General features: G+C 42.1%; 1 pseudogene across 1 annotated transcript; it reads left to right on the top strand.

Annotated features, from left to right (window-relative positions):
• The first annotated feature begins 6,725 nt into the window (after positions 1–6,725).
• On the top strand, positions 6,726–7,103 carry LOC307061779 (large ribosomal subunit protein eL31-like; annotated as a pseudogene). Its single transcript has one exon. The product of its transcript is annotated as a large ribosomal subunit protein eL31-like (transcript).
• The last annotated feature ends 10,599 nt before the right edge of the window (positions 7,104–17,702 follow it).

Genomic DNA, 17,702 nt, shown 5'->3' with positions numbered 1-17,702 from the left:
GGCAGAAGCACTGGGAGAGCTCAAGGGAAGGACATAAGGATGGTGTTTGCTGCGTGGTCTATGTGCAGAATCATAGGGCTTTGGGCAGGGAAGAAATGTGAATTATGTTTTAAAAACTCAACCTTGCTGCTGAGTATAGAATGGAGGGCAAGAGTAGCAGCAAGAAGACTTCCAGTTAGGAGGCTGCCACTATGGTCCAGGCAAGTCAAGAGGTTGGCTTGGTCTCCAGATGGTCGCGCAGGTGGCTCTGCTGCCTGACCTATTTACTCTGCTTCAGCCTTTTCTTGTCACCAGCTCTCTGGCATCATTTTAACTGCATTTATTCTTTTGCTCTGCTTAAAGGCAGATTCGAGAAGATTGGGAAGTTGAAAAAGTTTTCAAGATTAAAAACAAGAAAAACTGTCTCTTGAATGCCTTATGTTGACCTGACGTAACCCATTCTGTTTCATCCATAGTATCTATAAAGAGAGTAGTGGAATCCAGCACACACTGTAAGGCACCTCAGCTAGGACCTTGTTCCTCTCTGGTTCAATAAATATTATGATGATGAAAACTCTATTTTAGTATCTTTCCTTTTTTGAGAACAACTTAGTAATGATCTCTAAAATTGATAATTGATGCCTTGGCCATCACAATTGGAATGTGTGTGTGTTTGTACTCAGGTAGTTAAAACTATGCTGAACGGTTGCTCTGTATTAAGCATGTACACTACTGGCCTTTGAGGTAGGTTTTTGTTTTGTTTTGTTTTAATTATCCTTGTTCTACAGATAAAGCACTGAGGCGCAGAGAAGTAACTTACCCAGGTTACACAGGTAGGAACCAATGGGACCGTAATTTGAGTCCAGTCAGTCGAGCTCCCGAACCTGCCCTCTCAGAAAAATAATTATTGAAAGTAACACCACTGGTTTCTTACCATTGTACAGGAATTTTAAAAGCATTCATTATTGCATTTGATCCTCAAAACTCTAGGAGGTGGATAAGGTAGGCATTATCCCATTTTACAGGTGAGAATACTGAGTTATAGACGTTACCCCACTTGCTCAACTTTATATATAAAGTAGACAGTGTCTGAGCCATGACTAGCTTTTAAGCTTTTTGAGTGAGGGTGCTTCTCATTAAACCTATAATTTCCTAATTAGATAATGCCTGTAGCCTGATCAACATCTTTTTCTCATTTATAAATGTATATATACTATATATCATATATATGAAAGCCATTAATATTTATAAAATTGAAATTATGTTTAGTTATACATTTAATGAATCATCTTTCCTGATAAAAATGAAGTTTTAAATTCAGCATATATATGAATAAATACTTGAATAAGAATTTTCTTGATTGTAATTTTTTTAACATTTTAGTGTTTTTGAAAACAAAATGTCTTACAATCAATGTATATATTTAATAGTTTATCCTTAAAAATAATTGCATCAATGTTGCATCTCAAAACTGAAAGATCTAAACAAAAATGAAGGGTCTTAAAAGATAAAAAACCATTATTTGGAATATACATATGTAAACTACTGAAAAATCTGGTGTGAATAGGCTGTCATCTGGGAAATATGAACGAGGATGAGAAAGTTTATCACATACTGAAATTTTGGGAAAAGTTTTCTTTTCTGTAATCTGGGGAAGATTACAAATTGCATACATCACTCTCTGTCCTTAATCTCGGGTCAATCGTTTTTAGAGCAAGCGATGTTGTCATATGCACTTTTAGAGACAATAACTAGAAGGGTCACTAGATGGCACTATTATTCTTAGTACTGTAGTAACCTATTCTGTAGTGAACTTGAGAGTGACAAAGCATGAATATGCAGAGAGCATTAGTCCAATAATGCTGTAACTTTGTCAAAATTGTTTCTTGAAAGAATTGATGATAAAGTCTGTTACAATGAAATTCATACTATTTTGTGAACCCCAAAATGCAGGGAGCGATCTCTAGGACTCCTTTTTACAATGCAGCATTCATTTGTTCATTCATTCAATCATTCATTCACTTACAAATATTTATTGAGTGTTTTGAAAGTGCCAGGATCTCAGTGAAGCTCTGGTTATTTTCACACTGAAGTAATGACTTTTTTTTTCAAGTAAGAGCGCAGGCTTTGCACTAGTAAGACCTGAATCCTCCACTTACTGGGTCATCTTAAGTAAGCCCTTATTATTGTAACTTCTGTTTTTGAGATGAGAAGAGTAAGGCACAGAGCCAGTGGCTGTGGATGGAAATACTTTGTAAAATCATGCTTTCTATATGAATACTATTACTACCTCAAGAATGTTGAGGACTATGTCTAGTAGTAGTTCTATTTACATAATAGACTATTAAATCACACAATCTAAGCTTATTAAGATCAGCCTCGGGACTTCCCTGGTGGCGCAGTGGTTAAGAATCCGCCTGCCAATGCAGGGGACACAGATTTGAGCCCCCTGGTCCGGGAAGATCCCACATGCCACGGAGCAACTAAGCCTGTGCACCACAACTACTGAGCCTGTGCTCTAGAGCCCACGAGCCACAACTACTGAGCCCCGTGCCACAACTACTGAAGCCTGCGCTCCTAGAACCTGTGCTCCGCAACAAGAGAAGACACCGCAATGAGAGGACTGTGCACCGCAATGAAGAGCAGCCCCCGTTCGCTGCAACTAGAGAAAGCCCGCGCACAGCAGTGAAGACCCAACACGGCCAAAAATAAAATTAATTAATTAATTTAAAAATAATATATATATATGCTAAAAAAAGAAAAGAAAACATTATTTAAAAAAAAATCAGCCTCAACACAAGTGACCATGAGACAGTTTCTCAGTGCAGCTCTTCCCTGCCTCAATATACGTCTTGGAAATACTATCAGAATCAAAGCAAAACAGATAGGGGCTTCTCTGGTAGCGCAGTGGTTGAGAGTCCGCCTGCCGATGCAGGGGACACAGGTTTGTGCCCCGGTCTGGGAAGATCCCACATGCCGCGGAGCGGCTGGGCCCGTGAGCCATGGCCGCTGAGCCTGCGCGTCCGGAGCCTGTGCTCCGCAACGGGAGAGGCCACAACACTGAGAGGCCCGCGTAACGCAAAAAACAAACAAATAAACAAAAAACAGATCCGAAGTGTTTTGGCAGAAGGATACTAGAAGTGTGTTTGGGGTGTGAAAGAATGGGTGTGTTTATATATAAAAAATTGTTTCAATGCACCTTGCCGGAAGCCAACCTCATCTCTTACCAGCTTCACTTCTCCTGCAGTTGGTTTTGCTCCCAGTGCACAGTACTTCCTTTCAGACTCTCATTCTGCATGAACATGATGACGATGCATATTTAGTCCCGGACGTTGCTAACCAGCACAGCAAAAATAAATCTGAATACTTTATTCACATTTTGTAATAATCAGGGTGTAAATTGACAGTGGCTCATTTAGGAGGTTGTGCTCATTGTACTTTACTCAAGTTCCCTTTTTATGTATGATCTGTTTATTCCGTTCTTATTTATGGAAGTGGATATTATGTCCGAGTGTTACGGGTGATACAAAGATTCTGATTCTATAACTCGCCGTAAGTGTTATACTGCCCAGCCCTTTGGATGCGAGTAATAAAGGTTAGGTTTCTCCTTTGGCCAGAATCCCAACACAACTGTGCTATCTATGCTGGAGCCACCGCAGCTGATGTCCTAACAGCTCACTGAGGAGGTCAAAGATGGTTTTCTAAAAAATGCCTGCTCTGACAATGACGCTGGCATCTCAGAGCTACCATTGTTTGCCCTCCTGTCAACCACTCACATAGCTAAGAACTCAAGCAAAAAAAGAAAAGCCTCTATTTTAAAAGTTTTATTGAAAATATTCAAGATTTCCTGCTTATTTTAGGGACAGTGAAAGAAATCCAGTGTTTTATCCATGTCAGGTCCCTACCAGATTATAAACAGTTGAGAGGAGGGTCCACTTGCTGAAAGGTGCCTGGAGAGAGAAACTCCCACTTCTCGGATTCAAAGAGGAAGGCCCCTCATCTCTTAAGTCTCCCTTGAGGTGTCACAGCCAGTGGGGGCATCACAGCCTCCCACTCCAGGCTCTTTCTAGCTTCCACAGCCTCCTCCTCACCCAGTTTATCAGGCAGCAGGACTGGCTGCTCTACCCAACTCCAGAGCTTTTCCCTTTGTTTTAAAATTGCCCTTGAATTCAGCTCCCTTCCACTCCCTTTCCCCCACACAGTGTCTTTACACCTTTGGTGCCCAAACCTTGAAGGTAAATACAAAGACAGGCATCTGTAAACACAGAACGATGCCCACATTCATGGGAATAACAGCAATCTCAAAAAACAATCATGATGGTAAATTTTAATCAGTGACTCTGAGAAACTTCCCAAGTGAGAAAGATTTGTCTCCCAGTCTTGCTCTACCCTCATTTCATGTCTTTTTTTTTTAATTTTACATTTTCGTTATTTAGTTAGTTAGTTAGTTATTGGCCAGCCCGAGAGGCATGAGGGATCTTAGTTCCCTGACCAGGGATCGAACCCATGCCCCCTGCAGTGGAAGCGTGGAATCTTACCCACTGGACCGCCAGAGAGATCCCCCTCATTTCAGGTCTTAGTTCCAGCTCTAAGTGTTTGCAACAGTCTCCTTCCTGAACTATATCACATTCATGCAACTTTTTTTCCCCCACCCTGTATGTGAGCCTGGCCATTTCTTTCCCTGTTAAAGAATCTACAGCCCCGACCTCTTTATATAACGTCAACCCAACTAGAGCAGGAACCTGCCTTTATCTAAAACTCTGGCCATGCAGAGCCGGCAGTCCGTGAACAGCAGTTGACAGGCTGATCCAAAGCAAATCCCTCATGTACTCCTCAGGAAAGGGAGGAAGGCAAACCCATTGCCAGCCCACGACGGTCACAATGGAAAGATGTGCAAATCCAGGCCGGCCCTTCAAGCTGATGGGGCTGCTGAGAACTGAGTGAATAAAGTGAAATGGAAGGTAAATGGATGCAATCAAATTATTACAAGGAGGGCTTCCCTGGTGGTGCAGTGGTTGAGAGTCTGCCTGCTGATGCAGGGGACACGGGTTCATGCCCCGGTCCGGGAGGATCCCACATGCCGCGGAGAGGCTAGGCCCATGAGCCATGGCCGCTGAGCCTGCGCGTCCGGAGCCTGTGCTCCACAATGGGAGAGACCACAACAGTGAGAGGCCCGCTTACCGCAAAAAAAAAAAAAAAAATTATTACAAGGAGGGAACAGGCAAGGTTGCTTTAAAGTGACGAAAAATAAGCATTTCTATACCCTCCACAATCATGGGGATTGAAAATGTTAGTATTTTTTCTCATCTTTTCTCTTTGGTGTAGATCCATCTTTTGATGCATATGGGTTTTGTTGTGATTTTCTTCGTTTTTACCACCTGTGTTCCAGATGTCTGTCAACTTCATCATTTTGCTGCTTTGCTTGAAGATTTCAAAACAGACCTCAATTTTGAAACTCTTCTGTGGCATATTTCTCCCGTATTTGAGAAGATGTGTTTGATTTAGAAAATACAAAGACATTGCCCTACTTTCTTTGCATTGGGGCTAAATTGGAAGTAGGCAGCAAAATGGTTTACCTCCTGACTAGTGGAAGAGGTACTCACCACAGCCGTCTGCTGACTGCGGAGAAGTGGCAGCCGGGATGGTGCAGGTGAGGCCAAGTGCATGTCCCCAGCCTTTGTGCTTCATTATGTCACAGAGGCCAGGAATGACAAGAGGATAAGGAAATCTGTAGCCTCAGTTTAAAACAGAATCCAGATAGAGTCCATACCGTATTGAGAAATCAATTCAGTACATGTGTGTGTTCTACACGTGCACAGGTGTATTCATGCCAACATAAATGCATCAAACATCTCTGGCAAGACATACAGGAAGTTGGTTGCTGTAGAGGTGGGAATTTGGAAGCCATGGGCCAGGGGTAAGAGGGAGACCTGATTTCACTGTAAACACTTTCTTCTTAAAATTTGGAAGTTGTGCTTGTATTTCCCATTAAAAATTAAAACATTGGTTAATCATCATAACAAAAGAATATATTCCACGAGACTGGGAACACCTAAAAGTAGCCTCCTAAAGCAATTTCTCCCTCTGCATGAGAAATAAAGTCCTACCTGTCACCTCAGTTTGAAGGGAGATTAATGTGGCTTGAATATTTACTATGGTTTTACTGCAGGGATGTTTAAGTGCCAACGATGTGTTACCACGTAGGCAAATGGCCCTTGAATCCAGATAACCGTGCTATGGAAAAGACGGTGGGGATTTGGGTGTTTGTGTCATTTGGGCTTGGATTACAGGTTCCTTCCCCTGTTGCTGGGAGGCCCATGTTCTTGGAAGTAACTGAACTAAGGTTGGAATAGTGGGGATTGAGGAAATGAATGACTTGGAAGAAGATAATGCGGCAGCAGTTTGTGGAGACCCTCTTTCTGCCCCCTGCTCAGACATCCAGGGCAGGTGAAACATCCAGATGCACAGGACCCTTTGGTTGTGCCATCTTGGTTCACTCCTTGCTGCCACCACTAGAGGGCCCTCATCTGTTTCCTGGGACATGGATCTAGGGCTCTCTCCAATTCCTCCCAGGGTCTCCAGCATGATTCCTTCTCTCTCTTTGCAGCCGGCGCAGAACAAATAGACCAGTGAGAGGACAGAATGCAGATGGCATATCTCTCATATAATTTACCTAATCAGGTTGCTTGCTTACTTATTCATTTAATAAACATGTACGGATTCCTTTCCAAGCCGGGCAGGGCAGGATGGCTCCCCCAAAGAAGGGTGGTGAGAAGAAGAGGGCCGCTTCACCGTCAACGAGGTGGTGACCAGAGAATGCACCATCAGCATTCACAGGTGCTTCCATGGAATGGGTTTCAGGGAGCGTGCCTCTCGGGCACTCAGAGAAATCTGGAAATTTGCAATGAAGGAGACGGGGACTCCAGATGTACGCATTGACGCCAGGCTCAACAAAGCCATCTGGGCCAAAGGAATAAGGAATGTTCCATACCGTATCCATGGGCTGTTGTCCAGAAAGTATGATGACGATGAAGATTCACCAAACAAGCTCTAAACGTTGGTTACCTATGTACCTGTCACCACTTTTCAAAAATCTACAGCTAGTTGATGTAGATGAGAACTGACTGCTGATTGTCCAATAAAGTTATAGAACGGCCAAAACCAAAGCCAAACAAACAATCAAACAAAAATGTATGGAAAACCTACCATAGGCCGAAAACTTGCTCTGGAGATGCAAGACCTCAAGAAGTTCACAATCTAGTGGGAAAGATAGACTATTTTTTTTTTTTTAATATATGATTGTGATAGTCTGATGAGTGTTAATGTAACCTAAGGCCAAGGTAACATAGGAGCATCTACCAGGGCATCCAAACCAGACTAGGGGTGGTGCTGATCACACAGGTGACCAAGTTGGGACTGGACGGGCGTGCAGGAGTCTGCCTGTGGGCCCCATGGGAGATGGGGACTGAGTGTGTTATTGCTGGTTGGTGACAGGAGAGTGGCTGCTGTGAGGGGTGTAGGGCATTTCACGATGAGATAATAACATAAAATGAGAAATGACCACAGCTCATCAGGAACTGCAAATTGCCAGCATGGCAGAAACATAAAGTCTGAGACAGGGTAGGGAGTATAAAGGGAAGAGGAAGGGCTTTACACGTCCGGCTAAGGCATTTTTGAAAGGATCAAAGTGGGAGAATGACAAGACTTAACAAGATATGCGTTTTCAAAGATAATTGAAAGCGGTAGAGGGAATGTATTGGGGTGGGAAATGTTAGAGGCGGGAGACCAGTTAAGTGGCTTCTGCGGCATTTCAGCCAAGGGGGGATGAGGTGGTGAAGCGGGGTTGGGGGGGGCAGTTACAGGAAAAGAGAAGAACAAAGGTGAAACCAACAGCAGGGGCAACTCTGTGACCTTCCTCCCCTGACACAACGGGATTAGGATGTCATTGCAGGTCTACCTGAAAGGAGCTTAGAAGAAATGACCAGACAGTATCCAAGCACGGGTCAGATCAATGTCTAGGTAAGTAAGTAGCTCAAAGTTAACTAAGAGGAGGCAGGTAAGGGATAAAGCCAGCTGGGATGGAGAGTGTAGGGAGAAAGTGCAAGCAGATAGATACCATAGGAACCTGATTTAGTGGGACCCTTGCAGCTGGTGAGTGTTCCAGAAGCCCTAAAGGAACCAATACGGAACACATATATGGGGGTGGGGAGGGGGCTAGGGTCACTTACTTCCTGGCTTGAGTTGCTGGGTGGGTGGAGATACAGCAGTGAAAGTTCAGGAAGAAAGTTCAGGAAGAAAGACTTTTGGGAAGAAGATAATGAGTTCAGTTTTGAGCTTTTTGGATTTTAGGTGCTTGATGGCCATCTGAGCCACATTCACTCTGGAAAGCATCTAGGTAATGCAAGAGATGTGATGGAAGCTAAGAGAAAAGAGTCTCAAGAAAGAAAAAACAATGAAAATGTCCATTGCTTCAATGAAATAAAATAGGTGTCCATCTGATTTGACAAAAGGGAAGTAACCAGTGATCTTAGTGAGAATGTTTTTGGTAGTGTGGTGTTAGAAAGTAGATTACCAGATCACCTCCGCTGAGGACCTAAGGGAGAGAAGAGAAGCTTGTTGCAGTGGGAAGTCAATTTGATGCAATGTTTACCTCCAATCAGGTGACCAACCGTCCCTGTTTGCCCAGGACTGAGTGGATTCCAGGATGCTGGACTTTTAGTGCTAAGACTGAGAAAGTCCTTGGGCAAGCAGAACAGATTGGTCACCCTGCCTTCAATCCCACTACCAGAAAGGCTGTCCAAGAGTTCATGAAATAGGCTGAGATAAAATTAAGATGCTTGGGACTTCCCTCTGGCGCAGTGGTTAAGAATCGGCCTGCCAATGCAGGGGACACGGGTTTGAGCCCTGGTCCGAGAAGATCCCACATGTCGCAGAGCAACTAAGCCCATGCGCCACAACTACTGAAGCCCCCGCACCTACAGCCTGTGCTCTGCAACAAAGAGAAGCCACCTTAATAAGAAGCCCGTGCATCGCAACGAAGAGTAGCTCCCTCTCGCCACAACCAGAGAAAGCCCGCGTGCAGCAATGAAGACCCAATGCAGCCAAAAATAAATAAATAAATTTATTAAAAACAAAAAATATTAAGATGCTTGAGGGAATTCCCTGGTGGTCCGGTGGTTAAGACTCGGCACTTTCACTGCTTTGGGCCCAGGTTCAATCCCTGGCTGGGGAACTAAGATCCCACAAGCCATGTGGGGTGGCCAAAAAAAAAAAAAATTAAGATGCTTGAATCACAAGGTTTACTGAATAAATTTAAAATGCACAGCAAGAAACAAAGGGAAAGAGATGAAGGATGCTATTACCATGAGGATAGGGTGCAAGTTGGGTGTATGAGCCACAGCTCTCTCTCTGTCTGTCTCTGTCTGTCTCTCTCATCTTCATTCCCTGCTGCCAGTATGGTCACAAGGTCCAGAGTTGAGGGTGAGCAAGGGGACTCAGCAGACTGAAGATATCTGGAGCCAACACATGCTTACTCTTTCCAAGAGATGGAGGGACAAATAGCTTGGACACAACTGAAACTCACCAATAAGTTGCTGAAAAGCTATGGATTTGTCTGTGTATCTTGGGCAGAGGCTACATGTGACATGAGGATGATACATGATCTGTGCTTTCTTAATGTTCTAGGTTTAAGTGCTTCTTCTATCCCTTCCTATCTACAAGTAGCACTCTGGTTTGTTCCATCCTTTTCGTCTATGTTTATCAAACATATGCTCTGTTTATATTTATATTTAATTTACAGATTTCTAACTTAGCACATTTGCTATCATTCCTCAACATGTTGTATGAGTTTCATCTGTTATTCTACTTGTTTGTTTCCCTTGTTATTTACAGCACAATTGAATATTCTCAAATAACGTGGTAAAATCATATTATAGAAGTGACAGTAGCACCGGTAGACTTTTCATTCTCGAAACTTGGCTGTTGTGAAAAAAGAAAGAAAGAGTATTTACTAGAGGGATTTAGATAATCATAAGAAAAAAATCTTTTAATAAACTGAAGTCACCAAGTCAGAACATAAGGTGTTTCAACCAGAGACATGAGAAGTTAATTGACAAAGCATGATCCTTGGGAGAGTATAAAAGGATGGAATCCAGATCAGGTGGAGCATTGGTGGGAGATCTCATCCTCTTAGACTAGAGGGGAGAAGGAATAATAGTGGACAGGTATGTTTCCAGTGATGGACTGCATTTACTCTGTATGTCTTTGTTTTCTTTGTGAAGTAGCTTGGCCATTAAACAATTATTTCCAGGCACTGGTTGATTTACAAATATTTGCTTTTTTTTTAGGTATGGTGGCCTTGTAATGTATCAATTTGCCTATGCTGAACTACTTGCCCCAGAATTTCATTTCATGTATATTTTGGGTTATGGTGGGTCCCAAGGGAGATTCTTGTGCGATTTGGAAGGCAGACAGGAAAGGGCAGCTGTTCTGTAGCTCACACACGTTGCTGCCAATGTGCTGACTCACCTCATCAGCATGAAGCAGCAGCGCCACCAGCTCTACTTCCCCTGGACCAGGTGCCTATGTTCAGTTCCATGAGGAAGGGCAATGTCAATCATCAAGGGTTTCAGTCTGTCTGGGTTCCAGCATGTTCTTGATCTTCCTCAATTTACATCCATTTTCCCTTCGTAACTCCCCACCATCTAGACTCCAGGCTCCAGTATCAGGTGAGAAGACTTACAGAGATTGTTTAACCAGTCCCAACAAGAGTGTAAGGCCAAACTCCTATAATATAACCTCCGGAGACCATGCTTGAGTTTATGCTAATGACATGACTCAGGACAGGGGCTGTCCAAGACAGAAAGATCAGCCTTATGATTAGAGGGTTAGGGCTTTGAGCCACATGATATCAACCCAACATTTGACCTCCAGGGAGGGTGAGGAGGGCTGAAGACTGAGTTCAACCACATGGCCAGTGATTCAATCAATCACGCCTACAAAATGAAACCCCAATAAAAGCTTTGCACATGGAAGCTCTGGTGACTTTCCTGGTTGGTAATCCTGTATCAGTGAGCCAGGAGGGTGATGCTTCCTAAGGACATGGAAGCTTTGCATTCAAGACCCTCCCGACATTGCCCTGTGTGTCTCCTCATTTGGCTGGTCTTGAGTTGTATGTTTTATCATAAAACTGTAATCATAAGTATAGTGCTTTCCTGAGCTCTGAGTCATTCTAGCAAATTATTGAATCTGAGGGGGTAGTGGAAACCCGTGAATTTGTAGCCAGTGGTCAGGAGCATGGGTGACCTGGGGACCCGGACCTTATGGCGGGTGTCTGAAGTGAGGGGGTGTCTTGTGAAGGAATGTGCCCTTACACTGTGAAATTTAACCTAAATTCAGGTACTCAGTGTTAAGATTGCACTGCAAAGAGAAAATAATATAGTAACCTTCCATGTGGGCATCACCTAGCTACAACAGTAATCAACTCATGGCCAATCCTGTTTCATCCATAACCTCCACTGTGGGATTACTTTGAAGCAAATCCCTGTTGTGATATTATTTCATCCATAAATATTCAAGTAGATATCTCTAAAAGATAAACCTCTTCTTTCTTGCTAATAACTACCATACCATTAATTTATTTTTAAAAATTGACAGTGATTCCCTAATATCATTGCATACTAATAGTCAGTGTTCAAATTTCCCCTATCATCTCAAACAAATTTTTATATCTGGTTTGTTCAAATCCAAACAAGTCCCCGCATTGCACGTTGTCAACAGACCTCTTAATCTCTTTTCATCTGTAGGTCTCCTTCCCTCTCTCTCTCTTTTCTTGCAATTTATTTATAAAAGATACTGAGTGTCTTTTCCAGTAGAGTTGTATTCTCAAACTTTAAAGTACACACAAATCACTAGGGGATTTTTTTTTTTTTACTTATATAAATGCGTTTTTAATTTTTTAAGTTTTTTTTTTTTTTTTTTTTTTTTTTGCAGTACACGGGCCTCTCACTGTTGTGGCCTCTCCCGTTGCGGAACACAGGCTCCGGACGCGCAGGCCCAGCGGCCACAGCTCACGGGCCCAGCCGCTCCGCGGCACGTGGGATCTCCCCGGACCGGGGCACGAACACTTGTCCCCTGCATCGGCAGGCGGACTCTCAACCACTGTGCCACCAGGGAAGCCCTAATTTTTTAAGTTTTAAAATTCTTAAATTGGGCCTCCCTGGTGGCGCAGTGGTTGAGAGTCCGCCTGCCGATGCAGGGGATACGGGTTCATGCCCCGGTCTGGGAGGATCCCATATGCCGCGGAGCGGCTGGGCCCGTGAGCCATGGCCGCTGAGCCTGCGCATCCGGAGCCTGTGCTTCGCAACGGGAGAGGCCACAACAGTGAGAGGCCCGCGTACCGCAAAAAAAAAAAAAATTCTTAAATTAATTTTTATTGGAGTATAGTTGCTTTACAATATTGCGTTAGTTTCTGCTGTACAGCAAAGTGAATCAGTTATACATATACATATATCCCCTCTTTTTTGGATTTCCTTCCCATTTAGGTCACCATAGAGCACTGAGTAGAGTTCCCTGTGCTATACAGTAGGTTCTCATTTGTTATCTATTTTATACATAGTACCAATAGTGTGTATATGTCAATCCCAATCTCCTAATTCATCCCACCCTCTGCCTAGGGCATCTAATTTTAAAAGTAGATTCTGCTTTAGAAAGAAAATTTGGGGGCTTCCCTGGTGGTTCAGTGGTTAAGAATCCTCCTGCCAATGCAAGGGACACAGGTTCGAGCCCTGGCCAGGGAAGATCCCACATGCCGCAGAGCAACGTGCGCCACAACTACTGAGCCTGCACTCTAGAGCCCGCAAGCCGTAACTGCTGAGCCAGCGTGCCACAACTACTGAAGCCTGCACACCTAGAGCCCATGCTCCGCAACGAGAGAAGCCACCGCAATGAGAAGCCCGTGCACCACAACGAAGAGTAGCCCCCGCTCGCCACAACTAGAGAAAGCCTGCACAGCAACGACGACCCAACGCAGCCAAAAATAAAAACAAACAAATAAATAAATAAATGTATTTTTTAAAAAAAGAAAATTTTGTGTGGGGTCCAAGATTCTGCATTTTCAGCAAGCCCTCAGGTGAATTGGATGCTGCTGGTCCGTGAACCGCACTCAGACTAGCAAACTCTGGAGCTCTCTACAGTCTGGATTTTGATGATTGCATCCCCATGATGTCATAACCATGCTTCTCTGTCCCCTCTCAACTGGTGGTCAGACCATCTGGATGAAGGGGAAGCCCCTTTGTGTGTAAAGCAACCTGTTGTGTAACTTTTAATGCTCCTTCAAAAATGTATACTTAAGCAATCTGAAAGTTTTCCAGTAGTATTTTTCTCACCCTCCCAACCCTTTTCTATGTTCTCTCCCATTTAAGGTTTATGCCCAATGTATTCCAATGGCACTCAGTAAAAATACTTTTTAGGGAAAGGAGGGAATATATCCAGTGGTTGTAAAGTTGGAGGACATACCAACATGACATGGAAGACAGCCTAGATTAGGCAGAAGACAAGAAGAGAAGCAGCTGCAAGACTGACTTGGTTAGAAGTAGGGGCCCTTGGATAGGAGAATGAGGCTGGGTGAGGCTGGGTGATAAGAGTGGGGCAGAAGTTGTGAAGATCCATTGCACACAGCCATTCTCAAAAACCAGTCCAAAATCCCAGAAGCACATGGGGGCTTGCTAAAAATAGTTTCCTGTTCTGACACATCAAATCAGAATCTCTGGAGAAAGAGCCTTGGAATATGCTTGGCAGGCACCCTCTGGAGACTCTGATGTAGAGTGGGTCTAGAAACCACTGAACTATATCAGATGCCACACATTGCTGTATGTGTGTGTGTATATATATATATATATATATATATATATATATTTTTTTTTTTTTTTTTTTTTTTTTTTGCCATCTTTCTTGCCAGTGAATGCTCTGAAGTACTCATTGACCAAATGCTAGGTAGCCCTAGGATAAAATATCATCTAGTGCTTTCATTCTCGGTGGGCACATGACAGTCTGATTACATGATGTTTCATTTAATGGCTGAGACATTAAAACCAGTGGTTAAGAACTCCGACGAATTTAAACTCTGAAAAGTGTGGTGTTTACACTCCTATACGTGGCACCATTCACATATCAATTATGCTGGATTTTCAGATTAATTAGATGACCATAGAGTTGCCAGGCTCTGAAGGCATTGGACTTCAGACAAGAAAAATGGAAATTTTGTAAATTATTTACAAGTTTCACTACTCTGCTTTCAGCCAGACCTCACCAGAAAGAGAAAAAAAGTAAAAAGAGAGGAACCTTTGAGCACAATGGCGAGAGTTTGCTGGGCTATCATGGGCTTGACCTTCCTGTCTCATTGGCTTGGCTGTTTCACACAGCTCTGGTTGGCAGCAACTTGGCTTGGTTGTGAATATTATCCTTAAATGGGCTGAGTCATCCAGAGAGCAAACATGGACTTTCAAGGATTTGAGGGACCCTCCTTGTTAGAATGTTCACATTAGTTCCTCTTTCAGCTACACATGCCAACCACACATGCTGCTTCATCCTCTGCCAATAAGATTCCTTTTCCTCTTTCCTTGGCCTGGCCACTCGTCACTTCCTTCTAATCTTGCCTGTTTCTTTTCCTTTGTCACATCTGGCCCTCACACCAGTTCAGCCTGCTTCTAATCGTGTGTTTATTGGCATTCCCAAGCATTTTCAGAAAACGTGTAGTGTTTCTGCTGCATTAGAACACTGAGGTTACAGGAGGAATTGAATTGAGGATGTTGATTTTTTTCAGTACAATTACTCTTCAGTTAGCGGATCCAGTAACACCAGTGAATTTTAAAGCCTGAACAAGTTTTACAGATGCTCTGAAAAGTACTAACTATTTTCCCCTTGAGCCCAGATGACATTTGGGCAGAAATGGAATGCCAACTTTTGTCAATATTCTAAGGCGATAACATGTAGGGCGGTGACTCTGGTGTCATATTCCCACCTCCTTACCCACTGGGAAGTCATAGAGTACATTCCACGGCCAAGCTGAAATGTTTTCTGAATGATTCACTCTATCCTCTCCCGTTGGGTCAAACATCAAGAGTAAGAGGAAGGACTCAAATCAGACTCCTTAGGTTCGAATCACTACTGTACCATTTTCCACAAAACTGTTAACCTCTTTAAGCCTCATTTTTATCATCTGTAAAATGGGGATAATATTAGCACCCACTTTGTAAGGATGTTGTGAGCATTGATTATTATAATCCATGGTAAGCACTTAGCATAGCATCATTATAAGTACTCAAGACACTTCAGTCACTAATATTTCTCTAAGGTTTGTTGATAAATATTCTGCCTCATAGCACAATATTATCATGAATTATAATGTCATTTTTGGAAAAAATTTGTTGTCAAGAATGTGATCACTGTGATAAGAGAAGACTAAAAACAGAATCAATGAATCAAATTAAACATTTCATGACTTTTGATATTATTTAGTCCAATATGTTCCTCGTTAATACATCTTCTAGCCTTTTGAGCACATAGACTGGCATCGTAGGTTGATCTTGCAACGACTGCCGTGCGCCAGAAAAAAGACTAAGTCATATTATCCTGATATGAGTTGCCACCTACGATCATCACAGGAGAATTTCAGAAAGTCGGCTAATTTTAATCTTCTACTTAAAAAGAAAGTGTCACAACAGCAAGTATTTGTTTGATTCAAACTCTGATTCTATGTATCCCAAATCATTGAGTGAGGAAAATGTCTTATAAATTTAAAGTAATAAAATGCACGTGACAAAAGATTCACAGGGTAAATAAGGATGTAAAAGCAGAGGAAAATTTTCCCTACCCCTGCCTCCTTTCCACTCCCAGACTGACAATTATTTGTTTATCTTCCCAAATGTTTTGTAATGCACATTCTGGTTTATATTCTGGAAGCTCTGTAGTTCAGTCTGGCCTCAGTGTTCTGACAAATTCTGCTATTTGGCTTCATCTTTGGCCTGTGGAAGACTGAACAGTCAAATGCCAACTTACTGTCAGTCCTGGCATGCTTAGTCTTGTGTGTGATCAATTATCATCTACATCAGGGGGTCTGCAATTTACCACCTTCAAGCCAAGTCTGGCTTCTTCTCTGTTTTTGTAGATAAAGTTTTATTGCAACCTATCACATCCATTTGTTTAGGTAATTGTCCATAGCTGCTTTTAAACTAGGTGGCAGAGTTGAATAGTTGCAATAGAAACTGGCCTGCAAAGCCTAAAATACTTCCTGTCTGGCCATTTATGGAAAATGTTGTCCATCTATGATTAGGCTATCACCATAGCTAACTAATCAGCATAAGACCATCCATCCACACAAGGCAAGTCATTGATTGTTGTCATCTGAACAATCACTTTAAACATAGGGGCATTCTAGATGTAATTTAGAGAGAACTGTCACCCCAAGTGTTCTATGTTGAAATTCTTTCAGTTAAAGTATAAGTTTGAATTTACCATTGCAAAAGAAAAATGTTGAAATAACTAATGTAAAAACCGTTAAGTTTGTGAACAAAAGCCATCATTTAGAATTTTCAAATAGTTAAGTAAATGAGACAATAGATCATCAGTGCAAATACTAAGACAGAGTTCGATAACTTTAGGAAAGATTAAAAAGTCCTTTTTGAGTTCACAAATGTTTATTTAAAAATTAAGTATCAATACAAGGACAGCAATGGAGATTAGAGTATCAAAATTCTAGTATCTGTAGACTTGTTTGAAGTGAATGAACAAAATAACCCTGAAGAATTTTAATTATTTGTTATTTAATTCCAATTGGGCCTTGATTGTTTCAAGAAAAAAAAAATTCATTTGGGAATTCCTCACATCATCTAAAAATGAATCAAATGCAGAATGTTGGCTTTGTTATCAGTTCAGACTTTCCAAAGAAGAAAAACTCCAAAATCACATGTAACAATAGCCATATATATTTAGACATAAGAAAGAGTGTATACAAGTATATATTTAGACATAAGAAAGAGTGTATACAAGTATAAGAAAAAGGAGGGACCCCAAATTTTGTTCTCACTCTTCTAATTCAACAGGGCAGACTCCATAGATGAACCCTGAGACCATTACGCTCAGTGAAATAAGCCAGCCACAAAAAGACAAATACTGTATTATTTCATTTATATGATGAAGTCCCTAGAGTAGAGATATTCACAGAGATGGGAAGTAGAACCGTGGTTGCCAGGGGCTGTGAGGAAAGAGGATTGGGATGTTATTGTTTAATCAGTTACAGAGTTTCAGTTTTACAAGATGATAAAATTCTGGAGATGGATAGTGGTGATGGTTGCACAACAATGTGAATGTACTTAAGGCCACTGAACTGTATCCTTACACAAATGGCTAAGCTAGTAAACTTTATGTTATGTGTGTTTTACCACCATTTTAAAAAGATTCTATGAGACTACTTTAAGAAGACAATCCTTTACAGCTTTGAGTCTATTGAACTCAAAAACTTAAACAGAAGCTTGTTGAAATAACTCCTATTCATTGCCAGCCATTTTCAATAAGTGAAGTAAAAAGATTCTGGAAAGTTGACCAATCTATGAATCTTAGGCACAAAGTTCCTTCTAGAAAACGTGTTACTGAAAAATGACTTCCTGAATTGTATTCTACTGTGATGAAAAAAGGAAGGAAGGAAGGGAGGGAGGGAGGGAGGAAGG

This window comes from Hyperoodon ampullatus, assembly GCF_949752795.1.
Source record: "Hyperoodon ampullatus genome assembly, chromosome: 13".
Classification (NCBI taxonomy): Eukaryota; Metazoa; Chordata; class Mammalia; order Artiodactyla; family Ziphiidae; genus Hyperoodon; species Hyperoodon ampullatus.
The sequence above is the reverse complement of the archived record's forward strand: the minus strand, read 5'-3'. Positions and strand labels throughout refer to the sequence as shown.